At 36.2% G+C, this 14,524-nt stretch overlaps 1 long non-coding RNA gene across 2 annotated transcripts; it reads right to left on the reverse strand.

Moving 5' to 3' along the window:
* Positions 1 to 352: 352 nt before the first annotated feature.
* LOC147524102 (uncharacterized) lies at positions 353 to 3,296 on the reverse strand. Of its 2 annotated transcripts, none has more exons than XR_015196870.1 (4): positions 3,224 to 3,296; positions 2,943 to 3,016; positions 2,474 to 2,549; positions 353 to 473 (listed from the first exon to the last, which is right to left on the reverse strand). It is a non-coding gene; the product is annotated as an uncharacterized LOC147524102 (long non-coding RNA). The 2 variants fall into 2 exon arrangements; XR_015196869.1 differs by lacking the exon at positions 353 to 473 and adding an exon at positions 835 to 1,063.
* Between the last annotated feature and the right edge of the window lie 11,228 nt (positions 3,297 to 14,524).

Raw genomic sequence — 14,524 nt, forward strand, 5'->3', positions numbered from 1 at the left:
GGCGTTGAAAATCACGACCAATAGGTGTTTGGTCCTCAAAAGTGCTAAGATTTCTGGTGGGGATGAGATATGAGTAAGCACAATCTTTCTAGATTTACAACAAAAATTAGATGTCTCTCGGTGAACAAAATGGCCATGCAAAATCTGCGGAGTCCTTGTATCGCCGGATGAAACGCAACAAAAGCGTGCATGAGTCTCGGAAATTCCTCGCGATAGTTTCGATGATGTTCACGATAAAAGTGTTGTGCGGTGTCCGTTGAGCGACTATAAGTTTCTGAAATTTGAGAAGTAATATTTTGATCTCTCGCAACTTCACCGATTGCACTTGTCGTCTTTGTTAGGTCTCTCGGGGCGTCGTCTTCTTGCATGCCTTTTAACATTTTGTGCATTTATTCTCTCAACATTGAAGTAGTCTTCAAACTCTGTATCTTTCACGAGCTTGTTCTCTCATTTGTCAAATAGAGCAATCCATTCTGTCACATTCAAATTTAATGTAATTCATGTGTAAGTCTAAATTAAAAAAAAATGTAATAATGAATGCATGGAAGTTGTAGAAAATGAATCCATGAATTCATGGAAATCGCAAATATAATCCTAAACATAATCACAAACAGAAAGATGGGGAAAAGAGAATGTCACGCCCTGAGACCCAACACACATCCCGAGGACGAGGAGTGAATCTCGAGGCTGACACCATCCCAATTCTAATGAAATTTCGACAGAGTTTCCTTTGTTTAATCGACATTTTGTATACAAAAAACCTGTCATAACCCCTGGACATCCCATGATTCATCCTTCCAACCATATATATATCCAACAACCATACATACTAGTCTTAACTTTAGATACTACAGGGATATGACGGTATATCTACAAAACAAGGAGAACCATTGCCAAATACATTGATTATTACATCAAAATGACCTAGCTCTCTATATATACAACAAAAGAAACTAGTCTCTCTCTATACAACCAAAATCACTCGACTCTGTCCCTCGTCAAGCATAAGGGAAACCACCCAAATCCCCATAACCATCATCCTCGGTGGTAGGGAAAGTCTCCTCTGCAACTGGATCGGCTGAAATGTTAATGTAGGATGAGCAAAACAACTATGCCCAGTAGAAACACACATAACCAATAAATAGTTTACTTATAGAAAACATTTAAAACATGCCGGGTTTCCATAAAAGTATTCAAATATCGTGACTATATATATACATCACTAACTAGCAGAAATCATTTTGACATGCTTCATTGATATACAAAATAGAGTTTTTCGCAATCATCATACAACTATTGTGGCCGCTGCATCCTATTAGAATGGTGAGGGTACAATTGGTACTCAGCCCCAGTCACAGGCAAATCTCGGTTCAGTACTTTCCAGTTTGAACCATGCACCGTTGTTTTCCTGATTTTATCGGCAGGGAGCTGAAATATCGTTGTCGTGTTCGTACACACAAAATCCCCAAAGCTTTTAGGGCTCAGGTGGGCCCTGTGACCACGGGTTGTCACCTAACTTACGGTGGTCAACCGTTCGACGACTGCAGACTGCTCAGGATCCTGACACACATCCAGGAGTGGACTAAACTCTCCTCACTCGCCTAAACCTCATCGAGGTAACATGTAACCCCACACAAGCTAATCACCATACAAAGCGTGACACGCATTACAAGCATGGTTATCTAGAAAAGTAGAAAATGAATTCGGACTACATCCGGTGATGCATCCCTTTAAAGGTGGCCCACCACCTCGAAAGGTGTACACCACGGTTGGCATCTAGAAATTACTGCCGTCTCCAAAAATGCGACAACGGTTCCTTCTTTATAGGAATTCACAATTCCTTTTTCTAAATCCCTAAATTGATAAGCATAGTAATATATATATATATATATATATATATATATATATATATATATATATAAATTTATTACCGATTATTTCCAAATACTATAGTTACATATTTAGTTTTTCTTTTAAAACTGTTGGTTCTATATGTGTGAGTTCCTGTATTTCCCACAATCGAGTAAACGCAACCTATGACTCCCAAACGGGCCAGTCATAGTAAATGACAACCGATGATTCCCAAATGGCGAATCATCGTAAATCACAACAACCATCCTTGGGACAATCCAGAACCTTACACATAGTTACAAACAACCGGAAAATCCTTTCCCGCATCACAAAATCCATCTCTCTGTCTCCTCACTGAGACAAGAGACGAGAACCCTTCCCAAAACCAGTTTTACTCTTTTAACAAAGAAAACAATCCCAACTACCCCAATTTCACAAACTCATTTATTTTCACACAAAAGCTATCCCTATACTTAGTTTATATCGAGGAAAACTACAATGCAAAACATGAATATCATATATATACATGCATGGTTGATACGCAAACTATCTATTACAAATTTAAACAAATTAAATCATGCATGAAAATAAGCATGCTATATATTGGTATGTAGGTTCCTACCTTAGCAAGCTCCATTCTCCTCAAGCCCACTTAACCGAATCGAGCCCGCTTAACCGAATCCACTCTTATTTGACTCCTATAACATCATATACACGTAGGTTATTAGAATTTATCGAACGATCGAGGACTTCTTATCTAACGTAAGTCGAGAAGAAATCTTGACGCTACGAATTTGGTTTCAGGTATCTTTTCCTATAACTACGGTCAACTGCGCTACAAGCCATTTCTGGCACTGATACTCTGACAGTTTCCGCGGCCTTTATGTCAATACCACTCCTATCAATTCCACTAACGATTAAGATTTTTCCCAACTCCAACTACAAACAAATTCCACTCTTCAATTCACCTTAAATCTAGAAATAATTACGAGGGTGTTCCTTATCAATCGTTCATCAATCGACCTAATCCTAAACAAGTATATAACTAACATAAACTTCCCTAAAATAGAGTGAATATATATAATTCTTACCGAGTCAGTAAGAACAGCTCCCTAGCTAGCTGCTCCACCGATATCGCTCAACTCAATCTTCTCCAAACAAGCTACTGCCGACATTCAACAACCAATTTCAATTATTTTTGTTTTCAATACATCACAATCCCATCCAAATTTCAACACTCTCCAACCATAATAACTTCATCAATGAATGGGTGCGAATTTACTCTAATACATATAAACTTAGAATCATTGCTTTTAAAATTCTCAGGCATATGAAACAAAGTATAGAACTAGAGAATATAAAAGTCTCTTACCAAATCAGTAAGAATTCTTCATTTAGCTTTCTTCTCGGCTGATTTCGTTAAGCCATTACCTCTCCAAATAGCTCTTTGCCGAATTATACAATCACCCCATTCAAATATCTTGATAACACATCAAATCCATTGAAATGAGTTTAAACTATTTGTTTGAAACAAAATTACTCACCTTTCGCGGGAAAAATACGGCCTTAATTCAAATAAATTTTGAATCTCCACACTCGCATTTCTTGTTGTTAAGGATTGGGGTGTTGAATTGAGTTTTTAATCACGAAATTGGGTGAATTTGGGTTTTCTCTCTCCTAGGGTTTAAGAGGTGGGTGAAATTGAGAGAAATTTGGTGCGATTTTTGATTTGGGGAATTTTTTGGTTTTTGGTTTTCGTGCGATCGTTTTTTTTTTTTTTTTTTTTTTTTTTTTTTTTTTTTGTTTAAGTTGTTAAGGCCCAAGCCCAATATGACCAAATTAGGCTTAAGGTCCTAATTAACTTCTAACCACCCACTAATTCGACTTAGCGTCGAATTATTTTTCCTACCAACCAGCTTTAATTAATTTCCTACATTCTATCCCACGGCAGGCTATAACAATAACCTACTAATGCGTGTAAGGCATTAACTAACCTTCGAACGAGTAAAGCCGCTTAACCGACATTTTGTCAAATTTTCGTATGTAAGTTGCTTACCTAACGTGGCTTATGAGTCAGAGTTAAGTTTCATTAAGTTATGTAACCCCGACCGACCAATTACATAAATGTCCCTAGGTTGGCTATGAAATTTACGAAAATACCCTTAACGAGAATTTGAGTCTTTACAGAGAAGAAGAGCGCACCCAGAGATAACAATTTCTCTATTTTTTAACCTTTTTTAAAGCTGACAGATGAAGCGACTAAATAGAATGATGAGATGAAGAAGTTTTGTTTTGGGCGAGTTATAAACCGTTTTGTTTTAAGATGAAGGAGATTATTGAAGTGAAAGGGTGCGATGTCTGTTGGAAGAAGTGTTGGCGTTATCCCTCACATGAGAAGGAAAGGATTTCAGCCTGCGTGGGAAAGCTTGGGCAGCTTTAGTTTTTTGTCTTGCTTGGAGCACGATTCGCTTCGTGCCTTAATGAACCTATCGACGAGTGGCGCACCCCTCGTGACTCGACTTAGCCTTTACAGCTTGGCTAGCGACATGCCATGCCTATTTTGGCAGGATTCTATTTTTCCAGAACCGCGAGTTTGACACTATATGTTTGGGTTTTTGGCAAAAACAAACACACGAGAGGTAGCACAAAAGTTAGAGAAAACCCAATCTTGAAAGCTATCAAGATTAAAAGATAACCTTTACAGAGAGACAACCCTGTAAAGAGATAAGAGTGATCTAGTAAGGTGAGAGACTGAAAGGAGAGATTGTAATCTTCCTTCCCACTTTATAAAAGGACTAGCTCTTATAGAAGTAGGCATCATTGGCCGAACCACGATATATCTTTGTGTTATGGTATGCATTTAATTCTGCTTTATATTATTATCTGTTATTAATAGTTGTTTAACGAGTTGGGCATGTTAGTATAGGTTGTAGTTGATATTTAGAATTTGTCTAGAGTTGAATTGTGTTCAAATATAAGTTATCTGTGTAGTGGGGGAATTGATTGGTATTAGTATAAACCCCAACAAGTGGTATCAGAGCCTTGGTTATATTAGCCTTGGGTGTTATCTAAATCTTGGTCAGAAGGTATTTGACAAAATTCCTGAGAGAAGATTTGAGTTTAAATAACTTGTAGAAATGGACCATTCCATGAACACTTTCGATGACGAGCCTGAATAGGAAGAACTACACCATTTGGAAAGTCAAGATGGAAGACTTGCTTTATTGTAAGGACTTGGCACAACCCATTGAGAATGGAGGAGAAAAACCGGAAATGGTTGCTGCGGCTGAGTGGAACAAGCTTGACAGTTTAGCAATTGAGTACATTCGACAGTGGATTGACGACAGTATCTTTCACCATGTATCCCAAAATACTACAACTTTTGGCTTGTGGAAGAAACTCGAAGACCTTTATGAGAGAAAGTCGGGCAGAAACAAAGTGCTGGTCGTTAAGAAGTTTGCTGATAAAAGTCTTTTTACGTATTCTAACTATCTATGCGTAAACACAAATAATCAATTTACGTAAATACGTGTTCATATCAATATTCCTACTCTCAATAATGAAGTAATATCAGAGAGTCAGGATTCGTTCCACTCTTAAACCCTCAAGACTTAAATTGAATTCAACTAATCAAACCCAAAAGGAACAATAGTGAGAGTAATGATTTGATGTGAATTTTCTATTCTACCATTCCCAACAATTGAATCTAAACAAGACATAATATAAAGATTTGAACTTTATTTGTTTAAACTCAATTTGAAACTACTCATGCAATAATTGAATTAAACTAATAATGACAAATAAGTAAATCTAAGGATTTAAGCAAATAAATAAATGAAAATGAAACTAGATTATGGAGAACTAATTAACTTTATTTATCTAATAGAACAATAAGAACAAGATATGATTGAATGAATAACAACTATTTTATTTATCTAATGAATGATATTCAATGATTTAAATAATTAAGCTAAAACAAAGAATGAAACTAATTAATGGAATGAAAACTAAGTAATTAACTAATATAGATCTAACTTTTTCTAACCCTAAACTCCATTAACATTAGCTTCCTAACCTAACTGCCATTAACAAAGAGTCAAGCTTTTGTTTTATACTTCCAGATCCAAAATCGTGCATGGGCTTGGAGCCATGTTTTGGGCGGAAAATCGGGCCCAAAACCCAATTTCTTTAGTTCAAAATGGGCTCTTCAGCTGCAGTTGGCTTCGACAGATGTTTCGTCCACTTCTGCTCCTTTGATTGGGCCAAGGCTTGGACCATTGGAAAGCTCTTTTCGAGCCGGTCGTTTTGACATAAGCTACTCCCAATTCGAGATCCGAGTCCAAAGATACGCCCGGAAGTTCTGGCGACTTGAGACTCTTTACGCCCGTGTTGACTTTTCAGCTTTTGCCGGGCTTTACAAAGGCTTTGTCTCCTTGAATCTTGGCCTTTATTCACAGAACTCCTTAGCAACCGACCTTTGCTCCTTTATCTCGCTAAAGTGGCACATTTCGCACATAATAGACTTTGAAGCCCACGAAATGCATAAAAACGAATGTCGGTATTAACTCTTAATTATTACTCACATAATTAGTCTAAAAGTATGATTGTTAAGGGGTTAAAACTATGATAAATGTAAAATGAGTAGTTTACCTACTGAAATGAGCGATGAATTCAATCCGTAAGTAAACTAAAACTAATCTTTTTATCTCAATTATCAAAGCTTCTACTCTCGACGAAATTGCACTAAGTGGAGTAGGAAGTTAAGTTCCACTCCTAGTTCCCCTAACATGGATTGTTTTCTAAGTCTAAGAAATCAGTCTTAAGTCTAATGAGAGCTTTTCTGAAAATGTTATGCTAACAAGACGCGTTAATTTAAATAACAAGATATAATAAATAACAAGATAAAATATAAACTAAAGTCAATCTACGAAAAGCTACGAATTACGATTGTTTGAATCTAGATAGAGAAATAGAGGGAATTAAATCCACCTCGATTCCAACTTAATAACCTAGTATAGATTGTGCGTATCTCGATTCTTACGTTTTCCACGGCAAGAACTTCGAGTTCTAATCCATAGTGTTCATGGCATTCCTACAGGATACTAACTAGTATGTGAGGTCGTCCACCCATTCTCATGGCTAAACACGACCTTCTAGAGTGGAATAGATTCTACAACCAATTCTATACTAACCACTAAGTTTTCATCAAGGCTTCATCAACCCTCTAATGGAGGTTTTAGCCTTGAGTCATCAAAAACATCATTTCTCATATTATTATAACTAAACATAATATCAAGATTGAAATTTACTTAATCTAACAATAATGAATCTAATTTAATGAATTGGAATGAAATAAGAACAAGAATTGAAATTAGATCTAGAATGGAAATAACCAAATTGAGAAATTGACAAACTAACTATTTTATTTATCTAATCAATCAAGAACAATGATTCAAAAATTTAATCTAAAAGCGAGGAATTGAAATGGAACTAACACTTAATTAATTAATAAAACTAGATCTAGAATTCTATATATTAATTTAGGTTTAACTAGCTACCATTAACAAAGAGTGAAGCTTTGGTTTTATACATTCAGATCAAAAATCGTGCATGGGCTTGGAGCCATGTTTTGGGCCGAGAATCGAGCCCAAAACCCAAGTCTTTCGTCCAAAAGGCCTCTTCAGCTGCAGTTCGCTTCAATAGACTTTTCGTCCACTTCTGCTCCTCTGATTGGGTCAAGGCTTGGACCATTGGAAAGCTCTTTCCGAGCGGTCGTTTTGACATAAGGTAGGCCCAATTCGAGGTCTGAGTCTAAAGATATGGTCTTCGGAAGTTCTGTTGACTTTGTGCCTTTGTTTTTACTGCGTGGACTTTGACTTTTCATCTTTTGACCGGGCTTTACAAAGGCTTTGTCTTCTTGAATCTTGGCCTTTAATCACCCGAACTCCTTAGTAACCAACCATTGCTCCTTTATCTCATCAAAGTGGCACATTCCCGCACATAATTGACTTTGAAGCCTGAAATACATAAAACACGAATCGGTATTAACTCTTACTTATTACTCACATAATTGGTCTAAAAGTATGACGCTAAGGGGTTAAAACTACAGTTTTGGGCTCTTATCAACCACCCCAAACAGCATTTTGCTTGTCCTCAAGCAAATATGAGAAATTAGCATAAGTGACCCAAAATGGAGTTCTATCTCTACTGCCATTTGAGAGCGATTGGATTGACCATATTCAACAAGGCCTTAAACCACTAGGAATTCCCTAGTGGACCGAGTTTTAGCCTCGTGAGAGTTTTCGATGAAGGTACTCACAAACTTCATCTATACTACAGCGACTAAGAAATAAAACTATTGTTTTTCATTCATGTCTCAACTATCTATACATCTCACTAGCAAATACATAAGAATAACCCGGTCGGAACCCTAAGCTAATATATGCATAATAATCAATCATCTAAAATAAACATATAACAATGAGTAATACTATGAAATGTAATAGCAGGTCCGTTTCTGAAAACTTCGAATAAGCGTCCTTAAGTAGGTCCTCACATAAATGTCAAGACAAAACCACTCGATTTTTCCACTCAAGTTTTATTTGCTCCATTGTGCGGTGGGCACACTTTACCTTACAATCTCAATGACAACAAGGAAGCGAGTCGATCAAACACATCGCCACTTACTATCACACTAACCTATTCCTAATTGAGCTAGAGGTCTTTATTAGGTGTTGCGGGGATTATGAGATGGTTTAAGAAGGAAGGAAATGGATATTCAAAAGGACAAGTCTGAGATAATAGAGTCTTCATATTATGTAACTTAGAGAAAACCTTGTTATTTTCTTTTGCTTCTATACTTTGTTTTCATCCTTAGCCATATTTTTCTTTTTCTTTTATTTGGCTTTTGACTCCCTTTATTCTATTTTTGGAGTTTTTATTTATTTCTATTTTTATTTTTTATTTATTTTTCTTTCTTGGATGGAAACTTCTTTTCTTTTTCTGAAGCAACTACTAATTTTTGTTTACACAGGTTTTTCTCTTTTTCTTTCTTCCTCATTCTATTCTCAGACTTATTCTAAATTGGGTAGGTTGATTTGTACTTTTTTTTTTTTTATTTTGTTTTGGTTTTGTACAGGGGTAAAGGAATTGTGGTTTATGGAAGGCTAAAGAAAGGCCGAGGGCGACTAGCGGAAAATAATTCATAGGTTTGAATTCTGGCTATATCGATCCAAAGAGGGCCTAAATTTCGCTTAGGATATGGCATAGTGATCAAGCAAGTGGGCGTGTGATTTCTCTATCCGGATTTTACTTCTCACTTGTATCATTTCTCAAATGTTTAGCTCATATAAGGCTTTTAGGCTATATTCTCACAGGATTTGTAGAATAGGTACTCTAGCCTAGATTTCAGAAACTTCATGCTAACAATCATAGATACTCATGTAATAGATTTATAGATAGATGCAAAGATTATTACCTACATATTAACCTAAGTTTCTAACAATTATTACGATGCAAAAGCTATGTGAGACTTCTAAATTGTTAAGAGCATAGAGAAAGAAAACAATACCAATATTCCTAAGTGTATAGCATACTTTTTTATTTATATTTTTTGAATTTTTGAAATTTTAACTAGAAAACAAGTTCATATTATACATATCTATATCCTAACGGATGTCTTAATTACACGTGTTTCTATCCCCCAAACAAAGAAGCATGCTTTGTCCTCAAAGCATTTAAATAAAGAGGGTAGGAAAAATACCATTGGTAGCGTGAAATTCGGGGAACATCCGCAAAACAAGGTTAAAACATACAAATATAGTAATATAAAAAAGCGACGCAACTCTATAAGAGTTCCACCCATTATGGGGTTAACAGAGAATGAAATTGCTTGGGACATAAGCGGACACTAACTTAACTAAAACTTACTTTCGCACTCCCCGGCATTTACTCGTCATCCTCCTATTCTATATGAGGTTCTTTCGCATCCTGCCATGCCATAACAACTTGCCACGCCTTCCGTCGTGTATCATCAACTAGTGCTAACCTCTCTAGTGTTACTTGGTCTGATGGGGTGTAAGGGGCAACCAAATGTGGTTGCACTTGCCATCCCGGCCAAGTCATGGCTCGAAATGATCTTACCACACAATTGGTGGGTCTCATGGTTTCGACCCTTTCCCAATCTGTGTACTGTGTACAGAATATGGGTAGGCAAGCGCGCATAATGCGGCAAACCAAGACAGGCATAAGAAGGTACTTATGCCTCAAGGTATGGCCTCGCCTCGGCAGAGTAGCAACTAAAACTTCGGGGAATGTCATACCGACGGCGTCCCTCGGCTAAAGCAAGGAAAAACGTCACCGGTATTATTGGGAAGTAAACTGCCGTTTCCTAGAATGTTCATCATGATGAACAACATGGTTGTGCCTACATTCAGGGATTTACCAAGGTAATTGCCCCGTAAGGGGGGTGACTTGATAACGTAGAAAAGGACCCGGACCAGCGGGTTTTAGTTTCCACGGGAAAATATGTAGGCGGGAGTTGTAAAGCAAAACCTTTTGTCCGACCACAAACTCTTTTATAAAGATATGCTTATCATGAACACGTTTCATGTTAGCTTTATAATCCTTAGCGAGATCGTAAGAATCGCTCACGGATTTCTTCAAGCTCATTTAATTGTAACTGCGTTTGACACCCGCCTCATCAATATTGAAGTTAAGGCTTTTTATAGCCCGCGAGCACGGTGCTCTAATTCAACGGGCAAATGACATGGTTTCCCAAATACAAGTCTAAAGGGAGACATACCTATAGGAGTTTTGAAAGCAGTTCTATCGCCATAAGGCATCCGATAGGCGCTCGACCCGATCTTTCCTATCGGGGTTTCTTGTTGTTTCTAAAATGTTAGCGAGGTTTGTTTTAGAACTTCGGAATAGCGTCCTTAAGTAGGTTCTCACAATAATAGTCAAGAAACAACACTCTGATTTTTTCCACTCAAGTTTTAGCTACTCTAGTGTACGAGTGGGCACACTTTACCTTACAATCTCAGTAATGACAAAGGAAGCGAGTCGATCAAACACATCTGCCACTTACTATCACACTAACCTATTCCTAATTGAGCTAGAGGTCTTTATTAGGTGTTACGGGGATTAGGAGATGGTTTAAGAAGGAAGGAAATGGATATTCAAAAGGGACAAGTCTGAGATAATAGAGTCTTCATATTGTGTAACTAGAGAAAACCTTGTTATTTACTTTTGCTTCTATACTTTGTTTCCATCCTTAGCCATATTTTTCTTTTTCTTTTCTTTGGCTTTTGACTCCCTTTTATTCTATTTTTTGAGTTTTTATTTTATTTCTATTTTTATTTTTCTTTTCTTTGGATGGAAACTTCTTTTCTTTATTTTCTGAAGCAACTAACTAAATTTTTGTTTACACAAGTTTTTCTCTTCTTCTTTCTTCATCATTCTATTCTCAGACTTATTCTAAATTGGGTAGGTTGATTTATTTTTTATTTTGTTTTGTTTTTGTAACAGGGTAAAGGAATTGTGGTTTATGGAAGGGCTAATGAAAGGCTCAGTGGGGCGACTAGCGAAAAATATACTTAGGTCAGAATTTCTAGCTATATCGATCCAAAAAGGGCCTAAATTCTCGCTTAGGATATGGTTTAGTGATCAAGCAAGTGGACGTGTGATTTCTCTATCCGGATTTTACTTCTCCCTTGTGTCATTTCTCAAATGTTTCGCTCATATAAGGCTTTAGGCTATATTCTCACAGGATTTGTAGAATAAGTACTCTAGCCTAGATTTCAGAAACTTTCTGCTAACAATCATAGATACTCATGTAATATATTTATAGATAGATGTAAAGATTATTACCTATATATTAACCTAAGTTTCTAACAATTATTACGATGCAAATGACTCACGTGAGACTTCTAGATTATTAAGAGCATGGAGAAAGAAACAATACCAATATTCCTAAGTGTATAGCATAACTTATTTATTTATATTTTTGAATTTTTGAAATTTTAACTAGAAAACAAATGCATATTATACATATTTATATCCTAGCAGATGTCTTAATTACACATATTATACTAACTTAGTGCACGCACCCTACACCCCATCAGACCAAGTGGCACTTAATAGGTTAGCAACCATAGATGATAAATGGCGTGAAGCACGGCAAATTATCATAGCATGGCGGGGCCGAAGGAGCCTCACTTCTTTATAGAAGTAGAGGATGACGAAGATGACGAATAACGTGGAGTGGAGGTAAGTTTTAGTTTCAGATTCTTTATGCGCTTATGTCCCAAGCAATTTAATTCTGTTAACCCCATAATGGGTGGAACTCTTATAGAGTTGCGTCAGTTTTTATATTTCCTATATTAGTATGTTCTAACTTTGTTTTGCAGATGTTCGAATTTCACACATTTCCATGGTATTTTTCTACCCTCTTTATTTAAATGCTTTGTGGACAAAGCATTCTTCTTGTTTGGGGGCATAGAAATACGTGTAATTAAGGCATCCTGTTAGGATATAGATATGTATAATATGCATTTGTTTTCAAGTTAAAATTTCAAAAAATATAAATAAATAAGTTTATGCTATACACTTAGGAATATTGGTATTGTTTTCTTTCTCTATGCTCTTAACAATCTAGAAGTCTCAATTAGCTTTTGCATCGAGAATAATTGTTAGAAACTTAGGTTAATATGTAGGTAATAATCTTTGCATCTATCTATAAATATATTACATGAGTATCTATGATTGTTAGTAGTAAGTTTTTCAAATCTAGGCTAGAGTACTTATTCTACAAATCTGTGAGAATATAGCCTAAAGCCTTATATGAGCGAAATATTTGAGAAATGACACAAGGGAGAAGTAAAATCCGGATAGAGAAATCACACGTCCACTTGCTTGATCACTATGCCATATCCTAAGCGAGAATTTAGGCCCTCTTTGGATCGATATAGCCAAAAATTCAAACCTATGAATTATTTTCCGCTAGTAAGCCCCTCGAGGCCTTTCTTTAGCCTTCCATAAACCCAATTCCTTTACCCCCGTTACAAAAACAAAACAAAATAAAAAAAAAAAAAATTAACCTACCCAATTTAGAATAAGTCCGGAATGAATGATGAAGAAAGAAGAAGAGAAAAACCGTGGTAAACAAAAAATTTAGTTAGTTGCTTGGAAAATAAAGAAAAGAAGTTTCCATCCAAAGAAAAGAAAAATAAAAATAGAAATAAAAAATAAAAAACTCAAAAAATAGAATAAAAGGGAGTCAAAAAGCCAAAGAAAAGAAAAAGAAAAAATATGGCTAAGGATGGAAACAAAGTTTAGAAGCAAAAGTAAATACCAAGGTTTTCTCTAGTTACAAAATATGAAGACTCTATTATCTCAGACTTGTCCTTTTGAATATCCATTTTCTTCCTTCTTAAACCATCTCCTAATCCCCGTAACACCTAATAAAGACCTCTAGCTCAATTAGGAATAGGTTAGTGTGATAGTAAGTGGCAGATGTGTTTGATCGACTCGGCTTCCTTTGTTGTCATTGAGATTGTAAGGTAAAGTGTGCCCAATTGTTAACCGGAGTAGTGAAACTTGAGTGGAAAAATCGAGTGTTGTTTCTTGACTATTATTGTGAGAACCTACTTAAGGACGCTTATTCCGAAGAAGAGAAACAAAACCGCTAACATTTTATAGTACTACTCATTGTGTATATGTTTATTGTAGATGATAGATTATTATGCATATATTAACTTAGGTTTTGACTTGGTTATTCTTATTCAATTGCTAGAGAGATGTATAGATAGTTGAGCATGAATAAGGAAACAATAGTTTTATTTTCTTAGTCGTTGTAGTATAGATGAAGTTTGTGAGTACCTTCCTTTGGAAAACTCTCACGAGGCTATAACTTCGTCCACTAGGGAATTCCTAGTGGTTTAAGGCCTTGTTGCATATGGTCAATGCAATCGCACTCAGCTAAAACGAGTAGTTAGAACTCCATTTTTGGTCACTTATTCTAATTTCTCATCTTTGCTTGAGGACAAGCAAAATCTTTGTTTGGGGTGGTTTGATAAGAGCCCAAAAACTGTAGTTTTAACCCTTAATAATCATATTGTTAGACCAATTATGTGAATAATAAGTAAGAGTTAATCTCGATTACGTGTTTTATGCATTTCAGGGCTTCAAAGTCCGTTATGTGCAGAAATGTGCCACTTTTAGCGAGATAAAGGAGCAAAAGTCGTGAGAACTTCGAATGTCATATCTTTGGACTCAGACCTCGGAATTGGGCCTACCTTATGTCAAAACGACCGGCTCGAAAAGAGCTTTGCAATGGTCCAAGCCTTGACCCAATCAGAGGAGCAAAAGTGGGCGAAAAGTCTGTTGAAGCTGAATCTAGCTGAAAAGGCCTTTTTGGACTGAAAGAATTGGGTTTTGGGCCTGATTCTCTGGCCCAAAACATGGCTCCAAGCCCATGCACGATTTTTGGATCTGGATGTATAAAAACAAAAGCTTAGCTCATTGTTAATGGTAGATTTTTTAGTAGAGAATTAGGGTACATAGCTTAGAATAGAAAGTAGCCATTAGAATAGCTTCTAGATCTAGATTTGATTGTTTTAATTAAGTTTAATTTCAAATCCAATTCTTGTTTAGATTAAACTATTAGAATCAT

The sequence above is a fragment of the Coptis chinensis genome, chromosome 1 (assembly GCF_015680905.1).
Source record: "Coptis chinensis isolate HL-2020 chromosome 1, ASM1568090v1, whole genome shotgun sequence".
Lineage (NCBI taxonomy): Eukaryota > Viridiplantae > Streptophyta > Magnoliopsida > Ranunculales > Ranunculaceae > Coptis > Coptis chinensis.